General features: G+C 34.6%; 2 protein-coding genes across 2 annotated transcripts in view; one reads left to right on the top strand and one right to left on the bottom strand.

Annotated features, from left to right (window-relative positions):
- Nucleotides 1–2,584, bottom strand: part of PRR11 (proline rich 11) — a 24,298-nt gene extending 21,714 nt beyond the window's left edge. The window contains exon 1 of the mRNA XM_069077973.1: nt 55–2,584. The gene's annotated coding sequence lies outside the window, so the exon portion shown is untranslated. The remainder of the gene's footprint in view (nt 1–54) is intronic.
- Nucleotides 1–17,317, top strand: part of SKA2 (spindle and kinetochore associated complex subunit 2) — a 52,015-nt gene that overhangs the window by 1,202 nt on the left and 33,496 nt on the right.

The following is a 17,317-nucleotide window of genomic DNA, read 5'->3' as shown; positions in this document are numbered from 1 at the left end:
CGCCCCCCTCCCCACATTTCCTTGTTCCCTTCGCCTTCCCCTCCCCCACGGTACCCTTCTTCATTCTCCGGCTGACTTCCCCATGGGGCGGGGGGCACGCTCTGCATTGGGGGGAGGGGATTCTAGGCTTGAACTCCCCTCCCCCTCGCTCTCTTCTCCTCTCCACCGGAGCTTCTCGGGAGAGACGACCTTCCTTCCCCACCGACCGCCACGCCACGCCTCGCCTCGTCTCGCCGTCCTGGTGCTTCGGCAGTTTGGGTGCATGTGCTGCCTGCCCCCTCCGAGCAGCTGCCCAGGCTTGGTTTTGACGCCTTGATTGGCACGAGCGGGGGGGGGGGGGCACGGAATCCAGGGAGGAGCAGCTCTCAGTGCCCCCTCCCTCCCTTGTCTCCCATCCCCTTTGCAGCCCTCTTAGAGCGTTAGAAAGGTATTTAACTTGAGGCCTTGATTAAGGTGGGAGATGTAGTGGCGCCAAGTGTTTTAACTTTTAATCCTCTACTGCAGTTTTTCAAATGTTCACTGACCAGTTAATTTTGAATAGCTACTGTATCAGATAATTAGATAACCGTTCAGTGAGTTATTGTTCTTCCGTCGTTTCTCAAAGTTTCAAAAATGGTTATGAGAATTAGATCAGATTTATACTTCAGTCAAAAATGCAGACAAGTTTAGTGGTTATTGTGATTTTTTTTCTCCATAGTATATTCTTTTTGAAACGAAACAGTAGTTTTATTTTTCCACATGAAAGCTATCAGCTAATGAATACTTTATTCAGTTCCCAATTAATAAGAATGTAATGTTACTAAACTTTTAGAAAACACTATTGCTGATAGCCAAGTACGGCAGCACATAATGAGATACTCATGGCAACACTTAACATAAAGTCCTGCCCATTGTAGGTCCTTATGGAATGTGAATTGAGTCAGTTTTAAAACAGGTAAAACCCAAAGATGAAGGGCAAGACTGATGGGGAATGCCAGGGTTCAGTTGGTGATTGAAATTAGATTGTTGGAATCCAGCCTTGGGTAGAGCTGGAAAAGATTCCTTTGAATAAATTTTGAGAAGCTATAGAAAGAAAAGTAATCTGGTAGATGGGAAAGAATAGACTATTCCAAACTTAGGGTGTGGTTTGTAAGAATGTGAGGATTTGGAAGTGGAAAAAGGAGTTGGATGCTGGGATAGAAGATGTCTGTGAGCAAGGGCTCTTAGCCCGAGATAAGAAAAGAGATTAAATAGTAGAAAGCCTTGGGAATGAAAATGAAAAAAAAAGTATGTATAACATAGACCAAAGTGTGAAAATCTGCTGATTCCAGTACTTCTGCTTATAGGGTAAATGCTTCTATCTGGCACAGAAAAAAAAAAAAACTAACCTTTTTTGAGGAGGCCAATAGTTTTTATTTTGTGTTTTGTAAAAAATGGTGCCTATTGATTTTTACTTCCATCCTAGTGTAATTGTGATGAGTTATCCTAAGTTATCACTTTTTAAGTTGTTTATATTCCAGGAAGGTATGTTTTTCCGTCCTTTGAGTATTCATGAAGGACTCTCCTTTTCCTTGGTTCTGTATTGGGAAGTGGGTTAATTTCCAATCAGAGGCATTGTGTAAGCCTTCTAGTTTCTTATCCTTTTCCATTAAAATTAATTAGGTTTATTTCTAAGTTAGTGAAATTATTTACTTGCAGTAAAAAAAGTTAAAATTTTATCTTATGTAATTGTTTTAGAAATAATTGTGCTTTTCATGCATTGAACTGGTAAATTCTTTGAAGAGTGGAATGATTTCTGCATTCTGAGGAACATTTATGAAGGACTCTCTAGAGATATAAATCTTACTGTTTGATAAAGAAGAATCACTGGAGGTGAGGCCGCTGAGGCTCAAAAACAGCCATGCAACTTTTGGTTTAGCTAGAACAGACTTGTTTGTCTAACCTTTACCCATCTCAGCACATCTACTAACTATATGAATTGTTAAAGAATTTGCCACAGTTAAAGAGAACCCCAAACTAGAACAATTGACCCTAGCAACTACTTTGTAAATTTTTAAATTGAAAAGTTTTGGTAAATTAATTCTGCCAATATGAATCATTCACCTTACTGAATTATACAGACTTATGTACTATTTCCAGGGTATCTTTAGTAAACCCTGTCAACGGTTCAACTGTTAGGCATTTTCATTCAACATTTCATGGGTGATATAAGCAATATGTCACATTTTTTCACCCGAAGTTGTGTCATTTCAATAGAGGATCCGGCTTGAGTTTATATTCTTGCCTTCCATAAATAAGAATATTGTTTTCTGTCCTAAGCTTTTTTTTCTGCATGATATTTAGTTCTTAACCTTCCTGTATTGTTTATGCTTTAGAATGGTTTTAATCATTCTTAACCTTTCTTGGATAAATCCACTTAAAAGTAGTTAAACTCAAGGTACACCCATGAAAATTTAAACATTTTTGACCCTGAAAGTGTAGTTAGTAAAGCCAGCTGTCTTTAAAAAGTCAAATAGGTACTGAAATTTAACAGCTTAGCTGTAATGTTATTTTATTTTTTAAAATAAATTCATAGTGTCTTATTCTATTTTACAAATGCTACAACTTCTAGTGTGTGGTGTTTATGTTTTCTAATTTCTTTCTGTAACATTCTTAAAATTAGTCTCACCCAGATCTTGGTGATAGAGGTGTTTAAGGCAATCTGTAATATATTTTTCAAACACAATGTCAAACTTTTTTGGTATTGTTATTATTTTTAGAGCTCCTTGAGGGTAGATATAATATTGTTGTCTTTCTTTGGATCCCTGGCATATATTAATATAAACACTTAATAAATGCTTGTTTACTAAGACTTTATTTTTAGGTTAGTAAATTCTTCCAAGAATGTAATAAATATTTTTGGGCATCTAATAATACTGCCAACAGACATATATTAAAACTATGTCCCTTAATTTTGGCCTTCAGAGTAGATGTTTTTACTGAATTTTTGTTTGTAGAGGTTAGAAGTAATACCTTTTTAATGGCCACTGGTTTAGCTCCAGTATGTTTTAATCCTTTTTAAAATTCTATCTACATAGGATCTTAGTAAGTAAGGGATCTTAAGTATTTGTATGGAACATACTTATCTAGGAAACGATCTTTTACGAGGGTAGGATTGGGAAGGGGTAACTTTTTATTTATTGAGGAGGAAAAGAAAATCGTATTTTATTTGATTTTTTTTACCCCCTCAAATTCCTTGAAAATTATATATATTTTAAATTGAGTTGTGGAATCTGAAAAATCAGATTTGGGATTCTGTGGAATCTTATGTATCCTTGCTATTAAGCCTTTTTGTATTTTTTATTTCTTTTTTATTGATCAAGTAATACAACTTCCGATTTAAAATGGTGCTTTTTTTCCCCAGGGGTTTTTTCCAGAGGTTCCTATAATGCTAAAAATAAATCATACTTTACCATGTAAAACTCTGGAATTTTTACTTCAAATTACTATAATAACTTAGTCTAATTGGCAGATAACCTACAAAAAGAAAAAGCATTGTATTCATGATATGGTATTAACTGTGGGAGGAAAGTATTTGCCATAGACTTGGATAGCAAGTGACCTGATCTTTGTAATTGATGATAAAATAATGGATGTTAACATTTGTAATATTGGTGTTAACATTGTTTTATGTACCATGAGATTTAAAGAACGTGATAAGTTCTAATGTAATAGTGAACCATTTTATACCTTTTATTTAACTGTATTAAATGCAGGAAATTTACTTTCTGTTGAGTATACTTTATTCTACATATGGATGGACATGCCATAAAGAGGAGGTTGAGCAAGATTTAGCTTGATTTCAAAAGTATTTATGATTTGAAATAAGAAGTAGGAAGGATGAACTAGTGGTGCATATTGCACAGTAATATTTGATGTTTCCTTAATCTGTTTTTTCTTTAGTATGATTGGACATCTTATTGACTGAGTGGTATTTGTCTAGTGCCCTTTTTATGTTGTACTACTAGTGATCCTGCACAAGAAGCAGTGCAATGTTAAAAGGGCATTGGCCAGTGATACCGGTCACATTTCTGGGCTCCCACAGCTGCCATTTGAATGGATTCTTCAGCTTTCTCATTGGGTTAGTTACCCTTAAACAAAGGAAGTAGATGACAGTTACTCGAAACCAGGGTTGTCTCCTGCCCATTACTTTGTTACTTAAGCTTGTGGGAAATGAAAGTGCTTTCCTGCTATTGAAACTGGGAGGGGACAGGAGTATGTGGCAGGAATGGTAGGGAAAAAGATGATTAAAATTATTGGAATTTCTTCAGACAGAAAAAGGTGCAACTGACTAGAGTAGTTAATATAGGGTATTCTTTAATAAACATTGACTCATTGAATGCCAAGGAAACTATCCTTTGCTTTTGTTGCTTAGAGCAAAGAGACAAGATAGTTATTGATGACTCTCACCAGACTCTTAAGATAAAAAGAGGTGAGATGATAAGTACACTGCACTGCAGGAATTTCTGGAAAGGTAGGCTGAATATGAAGAAACTGCATCCTAATGGTCTTGACTATGCATTTGGTTCTTAGTATTAAAAGGAGATTCATTGTATAGTAAATAGAAAGCAAAAAGTCAAGTTGGGTTGCTTTTTGCTGCATTCAGTAACAATTTAAATCCTAACAGAACTAAAAAATTTTTTTTCACAACTTCAATTAGTGGTAATTACCATGTGTACTTTGATCCCTTGTGATGTTTTTTTTTAATTCCACTCTAAAATAGTGCTTCTGATAGAACGTTATTAAGAGTGGACAAGTTGTATTGTATAACCAAGTTGGCATTTGAGTCCAGTTTTATCCACATCGGGGTGAAGATTTTTTGTTTTGGGTTATCATGGTGATGATATTTTGGGGGTTTTCATATCAAAATGGCAACCTTACTGTAAATGTTATATACCCTTTAAAATCTCAACGGGTGCTCTTTGTTCTCTCTATAATATTTCTTGTGATAATACTGCTAACGAATGCTCTGACTTTATTGCACTACTGTACTTTACAGCTAGCAGTGCAATAGTATTGTCAAAGCATCTGAAAGCAGAATACACAGCAATATTTTGATTCTTGCCTTATGACTTATGATTCCTTCAAAACTTGTGGGTAATTTTCACTTAATTTGTATATTTCCTAATTGTACTGGAAAAGACGTTTGTGATGGATGAAATTATAATTTTATATGTTACTGAGATTTGTGATAATGCTTTAAATATTAAAATGTTAAATATACTTAAAGTATAACTTTAAAATATTTTAAACTGTTTTGGACTCATGGTTTTATCAACTTAATTTTGGAAAGAATGTTTCTACATATAAAGCCAGAGTCTGGCTAAATGATTGGTAACTTTCTCAAATAAAGCTATGTTTGTATGGATTAATTCTGTACAAACTTACTGGTTTTAAAGGCTAACAAAAATGTTAATATATTGAGACATAGTGTCTTAATAGCAGAAAAAGGTAAAGGTGAACTTAATTTGTAAGTCTATAAAGTGTCACCTTCCTAAAAATTGGTATATTGTAAAAAACACTTTGTTTTGTTTCCATAAATGTATTTCATCGCTTCGTTATTATGAAAATTGTACCTTAATCTTAATCCCTATTTAAACAAGTTTTGAGACTTGATTTTTGACAACTACCAGTTGTTTTTCTGAGATGAAATGTTTTCTGTGTTCATTATAAACCTTTCCTTTTCAGCCCGTGAAAAGCTATTATCCTAAACCATTCTCTTCTTGGGAGTATTCATATTCATTGAAGAATCCAAGATTGAGAGAAAAAATTTTATTTTGCATTCAAAATATAAGTTAAGAACCTCAAAGTATTTTAAGTAGCATGCTTGTAAATAATAGTGTTGTTAAATTTACTAGTGTTTATATATAAACTAAATGAAGTCTGTGAACTCAAGTAATTGCCTCAACGATCCACAGACTTTGTTAAATTGCTTTGGTATTGACAAGTCTTTACAGTTTACTTAACCATAGCTGTTCTAGCTAGTGACTTTTTGTATATCAAAAGAATAACTTTTTTAAAAATCCAACCTACAACCATCAATCTTGGAACCACTGTGTAAAACTTCAGCATAGTTTTGTCCCTTTAAAATTATCTCACCTAAAAGTAGTTTGACATACTAACAAAACTTCAAATGAAAATAGCAGTTTAAACTAAATCATCACATTCTTGATCCTAAAAGCCTTTAGAAGGGTAGAATTTATTCAGTTGATGGCTATTAAGTTACTTAGTTTATTAACTTTAGCTGTTAAATATTTTAAAATCAGTTCTCAAGGTATTAAGACATTTCAATAGAAAGCCATTAGTGAAGCATATATGAAGTAATTTCTGACTTGGTTCATTATAATTCTGCTTAACTAATTTCTGTGTAGTACTTAGACATTTAGGCAGATTGAGAACTGATTTGTAAAAAAGGCAGATGAGTTTCCCTCAGGGTGACATTTACATGTTCTAATTCAAGTCAGGACTATTTTACTTTTCTATGAGGTAAAAAAGTCCCTGTTATGTCCATTTGAGTTCATTGGGACTATTAGTTCCAAGTTTAGGTATGCAATTAGTAAAAGAAATTGGCAGATGAGTTGAACAAAGTAAGAGATAACACATGAAGTTATCTGTAAACTAAAATAATGAGTTTTAAGGGTTGGGTAGTACTTTTTAGCTTGGATTCAGTTTTCTTTTTTTCCCTATTTTCCCCAAATAATATTTATTTCCCAGTTACATGTAAAGATGATTTTTAACATTCATTTAAAAACATTTTTGAGTTATAAATTTTTTTCTCTCCCTCCCTTACCTCCTCCCTCCTTGAGACAGCAGTTTGATATAGGTTATACATGTTAAATCATGTAAAACATATTGCTGTATTCATGTTGTGAAAAATGACATAAATCCAGAGAGGGGGAAAATATAGAAAAAAATACATAAAATGAAAAATAGTATGCTTAAGTCTGCATTCAGACTCCATTCTTTTTCTGGAAGCAGATAACATTTTTTATCATGAGTCCTTTGGAATTATCTTGGATCATTGTATTGCTGAGAATAGCTAAGTCATTCACAGTTGGTCATCCTTACAATATTGCTGTTAGTGTGTACAGTGTTCTCCTGATTTTACTCACTTCACTTTGTATCAGTTCAAAAGTCTCTTCAGGTTTTCAGCTTTCTTCTTTTTGGATTAATTAAAAAGGGAATGTGAACTAGACAGCTATAGCACATCCCAAAGGTGCTTAGAAACATTGTTAAATTAACAGTCTATGGTGATAGAATTTTATAAAAACATGTTTGGTATGATTTCATTAATGTAGGACCCAAAATGAGAACCTTTCATGCATATCTACAACAACATAATACAATCTTTGTTTCATGAGCCACTGTGTGATTTGACAATAGTATATATAGAGGTAGGATTTGAACACAAACCTTCCTGATTCTAACCCTTTATTCACTACTATTAGAATAAAAAACTTAAAAATGAAGTAATTACCTTCATTGTTATAATATACAGAAACAGACAAGCATAGCAGTCTCATTCAGCAGGCATTGTACCAGATTAGACTTTTGGAGGAGTTAGCACTTTAGCACAGAACCTTGGAGAAAGCTGAGATTTCTAAGAAGCTGAGTACATCCTAGATAAAATTGATATTGAAGAGGTGACACTCTGCCTGTAAGAAGAACAAGCAATCCACTTTGGCTAGAATAAAGAGAATGATAAGAAAACATTGAGTCTGGGAAAGTATAGACTAGCAGCAGATTCATAAGGACTTTCAATGTCCACTAGAGCCATTTGTATTTTATCCTAAAGACAAGTGGAAGCATTGGAGATGCCTCAATTTTGGAGTGACATGGTTAGACCTGTGCTATAAGAATGTCACTTTGGCAGTAAAATAGCTAATATCCATAGGATGATATAAAAATACTGCTACATGTACCTTTTAGTTTTTATCATTACCATTTTCAGAACACATTGGTAAGTAATGAATAGTATTGGCTTTGGAGTCAAAGATACCTGGGCTCAAATCTTCTGTGAGATACTGGATAAGTCATCTGAGATTATAGCTCTAGAGCTGGAAGGGACCTCAGAGGCTATCTACTCCAAACCCTCCTTTTACAGATGAAACTTGAGCCCCAGAAAGGTCTCAGAGTAACTCAGATCATACAGGTAAGTAATACTCAGAGGTGAGATTTGAACACAAGGCCTCTGACTTCAGAGCCAGTGTTCTTTTCATTATACCATGCCTTGGGCAGTTCTAAGACTTAGCTATCAAGTCAAAGGTTGAATTTCCTTTGGTGTTTCAAAAATGAAATTGCTGGTTTTTATCGTAGTTCTATCTCCTATACTTTCTATTTTTTAGTTTACAGAGTACTTTCCTCATAGCCATCCAGGGTAGTTAGTACATCCCATTTTACATGTGCGAAAACTGAAGTTTAGAAATGTTATGTAACTCCTACCAGGTCAAACAGTAAATGTGGGAATTAAATCAAATTAAACCAAAAAGTAGTATGACTTCACGGCCTGTGTACTTTTCATCTCTCCATTTAAATATAATAGATTCATGATTGATGCCTGTAAAATGCTAAATGAGCATGGTTATTCATCTCTCCAGTTATAAAACCTTTTTTTTTTTTGCTTTTTGAAGGGTAATTGGGGGTTTCTGTGTGTGTGTGTGTGTGTGTGTGTGTGTGTGTGTTAAGTGTGAGACCAGATTTGAACTCAGGTCCTCCTGACTCCAGGGCCAGCGCTGGCCAGCACCACCCAGCTGCCCCTCCAGTTATAAAACTTTGACAGCTTTTCTACTTGTTATGGAATCCATACCTCTTTTTACATTAGTTTTTTTTTTTAATAAATTATTTTTAGTTTTCAACATTTGCTTCCATAAGTTTTAAATTTTCTCCACCTCCCTCCCAACCCTTCTCCCCAGGATGCCATGCAATCTAATATAGGCTCTATATATACATTCTTATTAAATACATTTTCACATTATTCATGTTGTATAGAAGAATTAGAACGAATGGGAGAAACCATCAGAAAGAAAAAACGAGAGTAAATAGAATACTTTGACCTACATTCAGACTCCATATTCCTTTCTCTGGATATAGATGGCATTTTCTATCATGAGTCTTTTGGAGTTATTTTGGGTTCTTGCATTGCTGAGAAGAGCTAAGTCCATCAAAGTCATCCCACAGTGTTGCTGTTAGTGTGTACAATATATTCCTGGTTCTGCTCACTTCACTCAGCATCAGTTTATATAAGTCTTTACAGGATTTTCTTTTTTCGTTAGTTTCATGAATGAATGTTTATTTCATGAATACTTTTGTTAACACAGACTCTTACAGAAAAATTCTTACTTGATATTTTTCTCTGAAATATTAACCTTTCACCCCTCCTTTACCTATCAAAATCTATCTCCTTTAAAAGCTTATGGTCAGGGAGGCCAGGTAGCACAGCGAGTAAGAGCACCGGCTCCAGTGTCGGGATGACCTGGGGATCAAATCCGGGCTCCGACACTTGGCACCCACCCACACCCACTCAGAAACACCTGGCCGTGTAACCTTGAGCAAGTTACTTAACTCTGATTGCTTAAAAAAAAAAGCTTATGGTATTCCAGCTTTTAAGTATTCAAATATCCTGATTCCTTAATTTTATTGTTAACTCAGGGCTCACTATAAATTTTTTGTTTCAGTTCTTGTAAATAAAATGTTTCTAATATTAGCTTCATCATTGTGGAGTCTACAACTCCTCACTGGGAGATCTCATCATCTTGTAAGATCAGTTAGTCTTGTTACATCTCATCAGTATTCTCTCTCCCTCTGATTGGAGGGTTGAGCCATGAACTCCATTTAAAGAGGGAAATAGGACAGACATCTTCTAAGACTTCTCATTTTGTAATACTTTGGCTCCTTCACCATCTCCCACCTCCTACCCTCCTTTTTAGCTTTCTTTTGTGTGTTGTCTTTTCTCCACTTCCTTTGCCAAGAATACCCCAGATGGGGCCATTAAGAGTCTGACATGACTGCACATAGATAACTTCTTCCGTTAAATTGTAAACTCCTTGAAGGCAGGGATTTTATCTTATTTGTATCCACATACTATGTGGAATGGTTTTTAGATGAGAAAAATGTTTATTGGATAACTATTATTTATACTTTCATCCCTTATTAACAGGCTTAGCATATTGAATATAATTTACTTTTATGATTCGAGATTTTACAATGCCTTCCTTGGTCTCATAATAAACATTTTAAAATGTTAAATTTTAACTCTCTTAAAATGTTTTATTAACTTAAACTAAAAAAAATGAGCACTTTCACATGTAAAGAACACACATGAATATTACATGTATTATGTAACTCAATGTTTCATTAACTTAAACACTAAAAAGATGGGCACTTTCACATGTAAAGAACATACATGAATATTACATATAGTTTGCTTTTAAGTATGTGATAAAATAAGCATCATTTCTCATTGTACATAATGTAGGAAACCAAACTGACTGTAGCAATGCTAGACTATATCCTGGAAATTTATCTGTATTTAAAATACATTGCTGATACCAGCTTATTTTCTTGTCATTTGCCTCCTCACAGAAGCAGGGAATGTGGGTATGTTCTGATTTAACTAAAAGTTGGTAATAATTAAAGTTTTACTGGGCCTGAATCAGTAGGATACTTTTGTATTGTTAAGCTCCTGTCAGACTTTAAAATAAGATCTTTGCTGAATAGATTCTGTTAATTTGAGTTTTGTTAGCTTTGATTTGTTAACATTGAATTTTATGTTTGTTCTAAACCAGCTATCTTTTAAAAACTATTTACTGTGTAGGCTCTTCACATTAAGTTTTTATTTCATGTTGAAACAATATGAAACACTTTGATATTTCATACTGAGTTTTATTAATTAAAAACAATGTATTGTATAGGAATTCTTGAAGTAGAAATTTCTTATTTTTATGTCATTTGCTTGTATGATACTACAAGTACCATTTTCTTTTATTGTTGGTGCTTTTATTTTGGAGGAAGATTATGAATATTTGATATCTATAGCTGAGAAATACAGCAGAAGCATTCATGGCATGGATTCTAACGGACAAGTTTACATAACATTTAAAAACTGCTTTAAAAGATAGCAGAAATCTTGGGCAAAGATCCAAGGACATCATTTGTAGGGAATGGGGATGATAATAGCTCATCGAAAAACCATTTCACTTCTAATGCCAAAATATACTGTTCTCTTCCTGAACCCCCTTCTCTTGGCCTCAAGTATAGCTGCATTCCTTTTCTTTGAGTTATTTCTCACCATTCACGAATGGTCTAATTGGAGCAGTGGGTGGAGTTGTATCTTGGAATGAATTTTAACCTTGGAAAAAAAGCCTCTATTTTCCTCTCTGAAATGAATTTCTCTTGCAAATGTAATATACATCTTTTAGATCTTTCACAAGATTAGTTTGAAGATAAAATACCAAGGAGCCAATTGCTTAGTCTTGTTGCCTCCAATGCTTATGGAGTTGTAAGGTTTTTAGGGTCTTCAGGTAAAAGGTTACATCATAATAACATAAGGATACCAGACATCTCCAGTTTGGGAGGAAAGTACTTAGTGTTGTCCCTCTATACCTCACTTCAATTTGATCCTGAAACCAGACTCAGAAAACTAGGGAAAGCCAGCTATTTTTTACCGTTCCCTAGAGGTAATATGTTATGCCCAGCGAATATGTGAAAGTTTGAGAAAGTGGATTTCACCAACATGGGGGCTGTAATTTGTTCCACGTAGGAGTGTATTCTTTGTGTTACTCTTGGAGAAACTGCCTTGATTAATCAAAAGGGCAAGAAAGGTGACACTTTAAGAGCTTACTTAATTTTTTCTCTTTAGGACAGAGCCATTGTTTTGAAAATAGAAGTAGGAAAGGTTTTATTATAAAATATGTCTCTCCTCTCTACTAGTAGTCAAATCTACACTTCCTATAATACATAGTTCACAGAAGTTTGGAGCTAGAAAGGAAACGGGTCTAGAGAAATAAAAGTGCTTTACTCAGGGTAAAAGGTAGGGCTTGAATACAGGTTCTCCTTGGCAGGTAAATGCTCTTTTTGCTATGCCATATTTTTAAAATGCTGAAATATGGGGCAGCCAGGTAGCACAGCGAGTGAGAGCACCGGCCCCAGTGTTGGGATGACTTGTGGATCGAATCTGGGCTCAGACACTTAGCACCCACCCAGAAACACCTGGCCGTGTAACCTTGAGCAAGTTACTTAACCCCAATTGCTTTAAAAAAAAAAATGCGGAAATATCTCTAATGCATGGAGAGACCAAGTTGGCTAATGTACCTTAAATACTTTGCTTAGCAGACAAAAAGTTATTTTGCCTTATTATTTAATTCTTTGGGGATGACTATTGATTATTCAAGGTTTTTTTTCCTTTTCCTAAAAAAAAAAAAAACAAATTTTTTTAAAAGGTTGCTTTGGAAAGTTAAGCTAGATAATTTAAGATTTATAAGAAGGGAAGGGAGGGCAGGCTAGGGGGGAGGGAAGTTGAGAGCACCTACTTTTGAAAAGGGACAGGATCAAAGTAGAGAATAGAACAAGTGGGAGGTGGGATAGGAGGGAGGGAAGTTTAGTCAGTCTTTTACAATATATCTACTGTGTTATTGTTTTGCATTAGCCACACATGTCCAACCTATACTGAACTGCTTATCTTCCCAGTAAAGGTGGGAGACGAGGGAGGAAGGGAATGAATCAGTAATTCAAAGTTTTAAAATCAAATACTCAAATATATATATATATATATATATACACTATTATTAATACTATTTTACATGTAATTGGGAAATAAGATATACAGGCACTGGGGCATAGGGATCCACTGGAAAAGTCAAAGGGGTTATGGGAGAAAATATGGGAGAGAGCAGATTGGAGGAGGGCATATCCTGTGGGACTGCTATATTGGGGTGGTGGGTAGGGGAAAAACGGGGAGAAAATTTGTAACTTAAAATCTGGCGGAAATGAATGATGTAAAATCAGAAGTTAAAGCATTTGGAAAAAAATACAAAAAAAAAATTTATAAGGAGGTACCACAAGAACATAGGAAATAATTGCTCTGGAGCACATCAGATTTCCATCCAGACTAGTATTCTCTCTGAAAATGGCAGTAAGTATATTCTATGAGAATTTTGCTTTCCATGGCATGATTCTCATTGGATAAGAATATAATCCACATGTCTCTAAATTTTCCTTTAATAAGTGGTTATATATCATAAAATTAGGTTCTTATTCTTGTCACAGCAAGTTCCATCTATTTACTATAAGGTATTCACCAATTTAGGGGAAATTTTTTTTAAGAGAGCTTAGCAAATCTATTTTTTCCTCATTTGTATATGAATAGATGGAAGCCCTAGCTCAATTCTGAAGCAGATAAGCTGAAAAGTTTTTTTGTTTTCCTTATAAAATCTGAGTCCAGGATCTAAATTTAAAAACCTTAAAAATTCTCCCTACAATTCCCCAGTTAGGGTTTTGAGCCAAATATTTAGTGAAAAAAATTTAAATTACCTGACACTGAGGCAATAAGAATTTATTAACTCCTATGTGTTGGACACATATGTTTATTTAGTATGAAAATGTGATAAAAAAAAAAAAGGAGCTAGATTTGTTTGAAAGAATACTATGAAAGAATTCCTATATGATGTGTTCATACTTTTTCTTTTGTTATATTTTAATTAACATACACTTATAAGGTTATATGACAAAATCCTATGATCAGAACTAGAGATGAAAGAAACATTGGTGTCATCTAATGCAGCTCTTTTATTTTACAGATTAAGAAACTGTTTCTGGGAAGTTATAGGGATCATTTTTACAGTATAGTTAAACTTATATAAATGCATGTACTTCTTACAGTAAAAATGCCTTGAAATGTAACTAGCAAATGCTAAGCTTTTTTTGCTTAAAATTATTTAAAATACATTATCTTTGTTTTTATATTATCTTAAGTTTTTCCTAGCATCCCTTCCTTTTTTCCCTGCCCACAGCACCATTTCATATGAGAAAGAATTTTTTTTAAATCAGAGGAAAAAATCAGCAAAACTGACCAGTACACCAAAAATAATTGAAAATATATTAATGTTCCACAGCTGTGGACCTTTCAATTCTACAAAGGTGGAGGACATGTCTTTTCATATCCCTTCTGCTTTGTGATTTTGCAGCGTTCACTTTGAGGTTGCTACTCTTTCCATTTGCATTGTTGTAATCATTGTGCATATTTTTTTCTTTGCTCTGCTTTACTCTGCACCAGTTCATGTTAGTTTTTCCATACTTTTCTGTATTTATCACTTTCATCATTTCTTAAAGCACAGTAAAATTCCATTATGTTTATGTACTACAATTTAACTGTTTCCATTTCTCTGCTATCCCCAAAATGCTGCTATAAATATTTTGGGGTATACATAGTTAAAATCATGCTTGACAGTGATCTCATCTGAATGTTATTACATATGTGTAATATGTACCATTACATATATTACCTCTCTATTTTATATAGAGTTGTGAAATGAGAAGAAATAGCACAATTCATTGGAAGTGAAACTCAGTGATAAAAATACATTAGAGACACTCCTCCATTCTGCTGACTTCTTTTGCTATAGTTTATGTGTATAGTCTTTAATTTCAGTTTTAGTGTTGTTAATTTACAGATAGGAAAGAAAAACAGTGGGAAAAAGTGGTGTACCCAAGGGTCAGCCATCTCTAGAACCCTGCCCTGGTGACCATTTGGAGAGTAGTTATGTGTTTTTTTGTAGACTCAAGTAACACATAGTTTCTTCATAGGAGATCAGAAGAATAGAAATTTAAAAATAGAATAGAGAGGGATGGAAAGGTTTGATAGTTATATTTTTCAGCAATTTTATCAGTTTGCAAGCAATTGGGTGCCTACTATATTCCTGTACTAGGTGCTAGATGATCTGCAAATACAGAAATGAAATTGTCCTTACCCCTTAGGTGTTTTCATTCTATCTGGGGAAGCAAATATGGATATATGAATTATTTTTTGAAGAGTAATATACTGAAAGCTGGAATAGTGGGATGGAGATTTAGAAAAGCCATTGAAGCTTTGCTTTTTGACTTAGTACCAAAAACTGCTGTTATGTTATTTTCAGGTTAACCATACCTTTCATTATTTGTTGGAAGGACTTTTGACTTAAAAGGAGGGATTAGAAATGATAAGAGTTTGGAAGTGAAAATTCTGATGTTTCATCATTTGAACTTGTCAATATTGGTAATTCAGTAAGACAAATATTGCTGAGTGCTGTTAAAAAGTTGTTTAATTAGGGCGGCTACGTGTCACAGTGAGTAGAGCACCTGCGCTGTAGTCAGGAGGACCTGAGTTCAAATGTGGCCTCAGACACTAAACACAAAACTAGCCATGTGACCTTGGGCAATTCACTTAACCCCAATTGCCCTACCTTCCCCCCTCCAAAAAAAAGTGTTGTTTAATTTCTCTTGAAGTAAGTCATTAAGGAAAAGTTTTGCAAATATATGTCCCATGGAACTTAATTATTCTTATTCTTGTTTCACTATTTGGTCATTACTTTTATGCTTAGTCTCAAGACTTGTAAAGTAGAAACAGGTGTAAACCTTGTTATATGGTATCAATATGTTCATCAAGCAACTATGCTATAAAAATTCCTGGGTACATTCTCTACATTTGAATTTTGAAACTCAAGCAATAGAAGGGCAACAAACATGGCAGAATTTAAAGTTTTTAGAAATAGCTTCCATATTAGATGGAGCACCACAAGAGGAATCTACAAGAAGCATGATTTGTTTTGAAGGAATTTGGCATAGTTCTTTGTTTTAGTGTATCAGCTTTCCTAGAGCTATGGCATAATTTTTTAAGTCCCCTGTAATACCTAGGGAAGAGTGCCCTCTTTTTTTCACATCAACATTTTATCCTATCCCTTAAAGTATGATTCTTGTTAGAACATATCACTGCTTTGTGTTGTAGTTAATTGTTTATACCTTATACCTCCTCTCCTGCATTCTAAGTTCTTAGAGGGTAAGGGACCATGACATACTCATCTTTGTGTCAATTTTTCACCTCTTCAGCCAAAACCCCCCACTTCCACCCCCAAGCATTTCATATAGTCAGATAATTGAATGAATGAACAAATTAAATCCCCTCCTGAGAGGGGTCACACAGCCAGTGTAGGTCTTGAACCTAGTTTCCCAGCTTTTGAGGCCTGTTTTCTAGCCAGCACTCCACTTTTCTCACTTAACCTACTCTTAAATTCTGACACCTTCCCTACTGGGCCAAGACTTCTTTTTCAATGCCTACTAGCACATTGCCTTACATATCACTTATGCTTGATTTTTTTTTTGAAGTTTTGAGATTTTGGCAAAAACAATAAGTCCAGTTTTGTTGAAGCAACTAATAATTAGACAGTTTAGCTATATTTCTTTTCTTTTTTTTTTGCTAAGCACAATCACTTGGCTTCTCTATTTTAAAAAACCTCTTAGCCCTGCAGATAAGCAACATTACTCCCTTTAAAAAGAAAAGGCATCTGACTTCAGTGCTTCTGTAACATTCTTGTCCTTCCAAGCCGGTATGGACTAGCAGTTTTGTTTTTACTTGTTTTAAAAAAAAAAAAAGCGATTCTCAATGAATACTACCTCTTCAGATAAACATCCTCCCATCTATCCATTGCTTGAAGTGCTAAAGCCTGATTTATTTCAGGAAAATATCCACTGCTCACACCCTGCTTCTTAGTTTTACTTGGGTTTTGGAGCTTGGTTGGTAATGTTAATGGTATTTAAGATCTTCCCCACCCACTGATAGGCCTCACCTGGAACCTATTAAGGGAAGCTTGTTTGGTTGAAAGACTTTCACACCTGTTGCTAATTTCTAATAAGGCACCGAGTCAGGAGCATTGTGATGCCTTCTGGCTCTGAGAAGTGTATATATACTCTGATTTGGTATTTTGCTTTGGGGGATTGCTAATGAGAAGAATCTTGATTCCCTGGTTAAGATTATGAGTGGCTTTATGTTCAGAACTCCCGAATTGCTCAGATGTAAAGGCTCTCTTGATCCAAGGATGTATAAAAGGTATATAGTTGATTCAGGCATTCAGAGCCCTCTTTGTTGGTCTCTCTGCTTGTATTTCTCTGTATTATCTCTGAAGTTTAGGGTACTGACTTTTCATCTGAACTAGTGAATGTAATTTAATAAGATTGTTGACCCTTTAAAAAGCTATCTATCTTAGTAAAGCAGATCTAAGAACCTGTGCTAGCAGCCATTCTGGGTTTGCCAGTATGGTCGCTGCTACAGTTG

This window comes from Petaurus breviceps, unplaced genomic scaffold (genome assembly GCF_028583685.1).
Source record: "Petaurus breviceps papuanus isolate PSGF00001 unplaced genomic scaffold, PetGlider_PUasm1.0 91023, whole genome shotgun sequence".
Lineage (NCBI taxonomy): Eukaryota > Metazoa > Chordata > Mammalia > Diprotodontia > Petauridae > Petaurus > Petaurus breviceps.
This window is presented reverse-complemented; position numbering and strand designations above follow the sequence as displayed.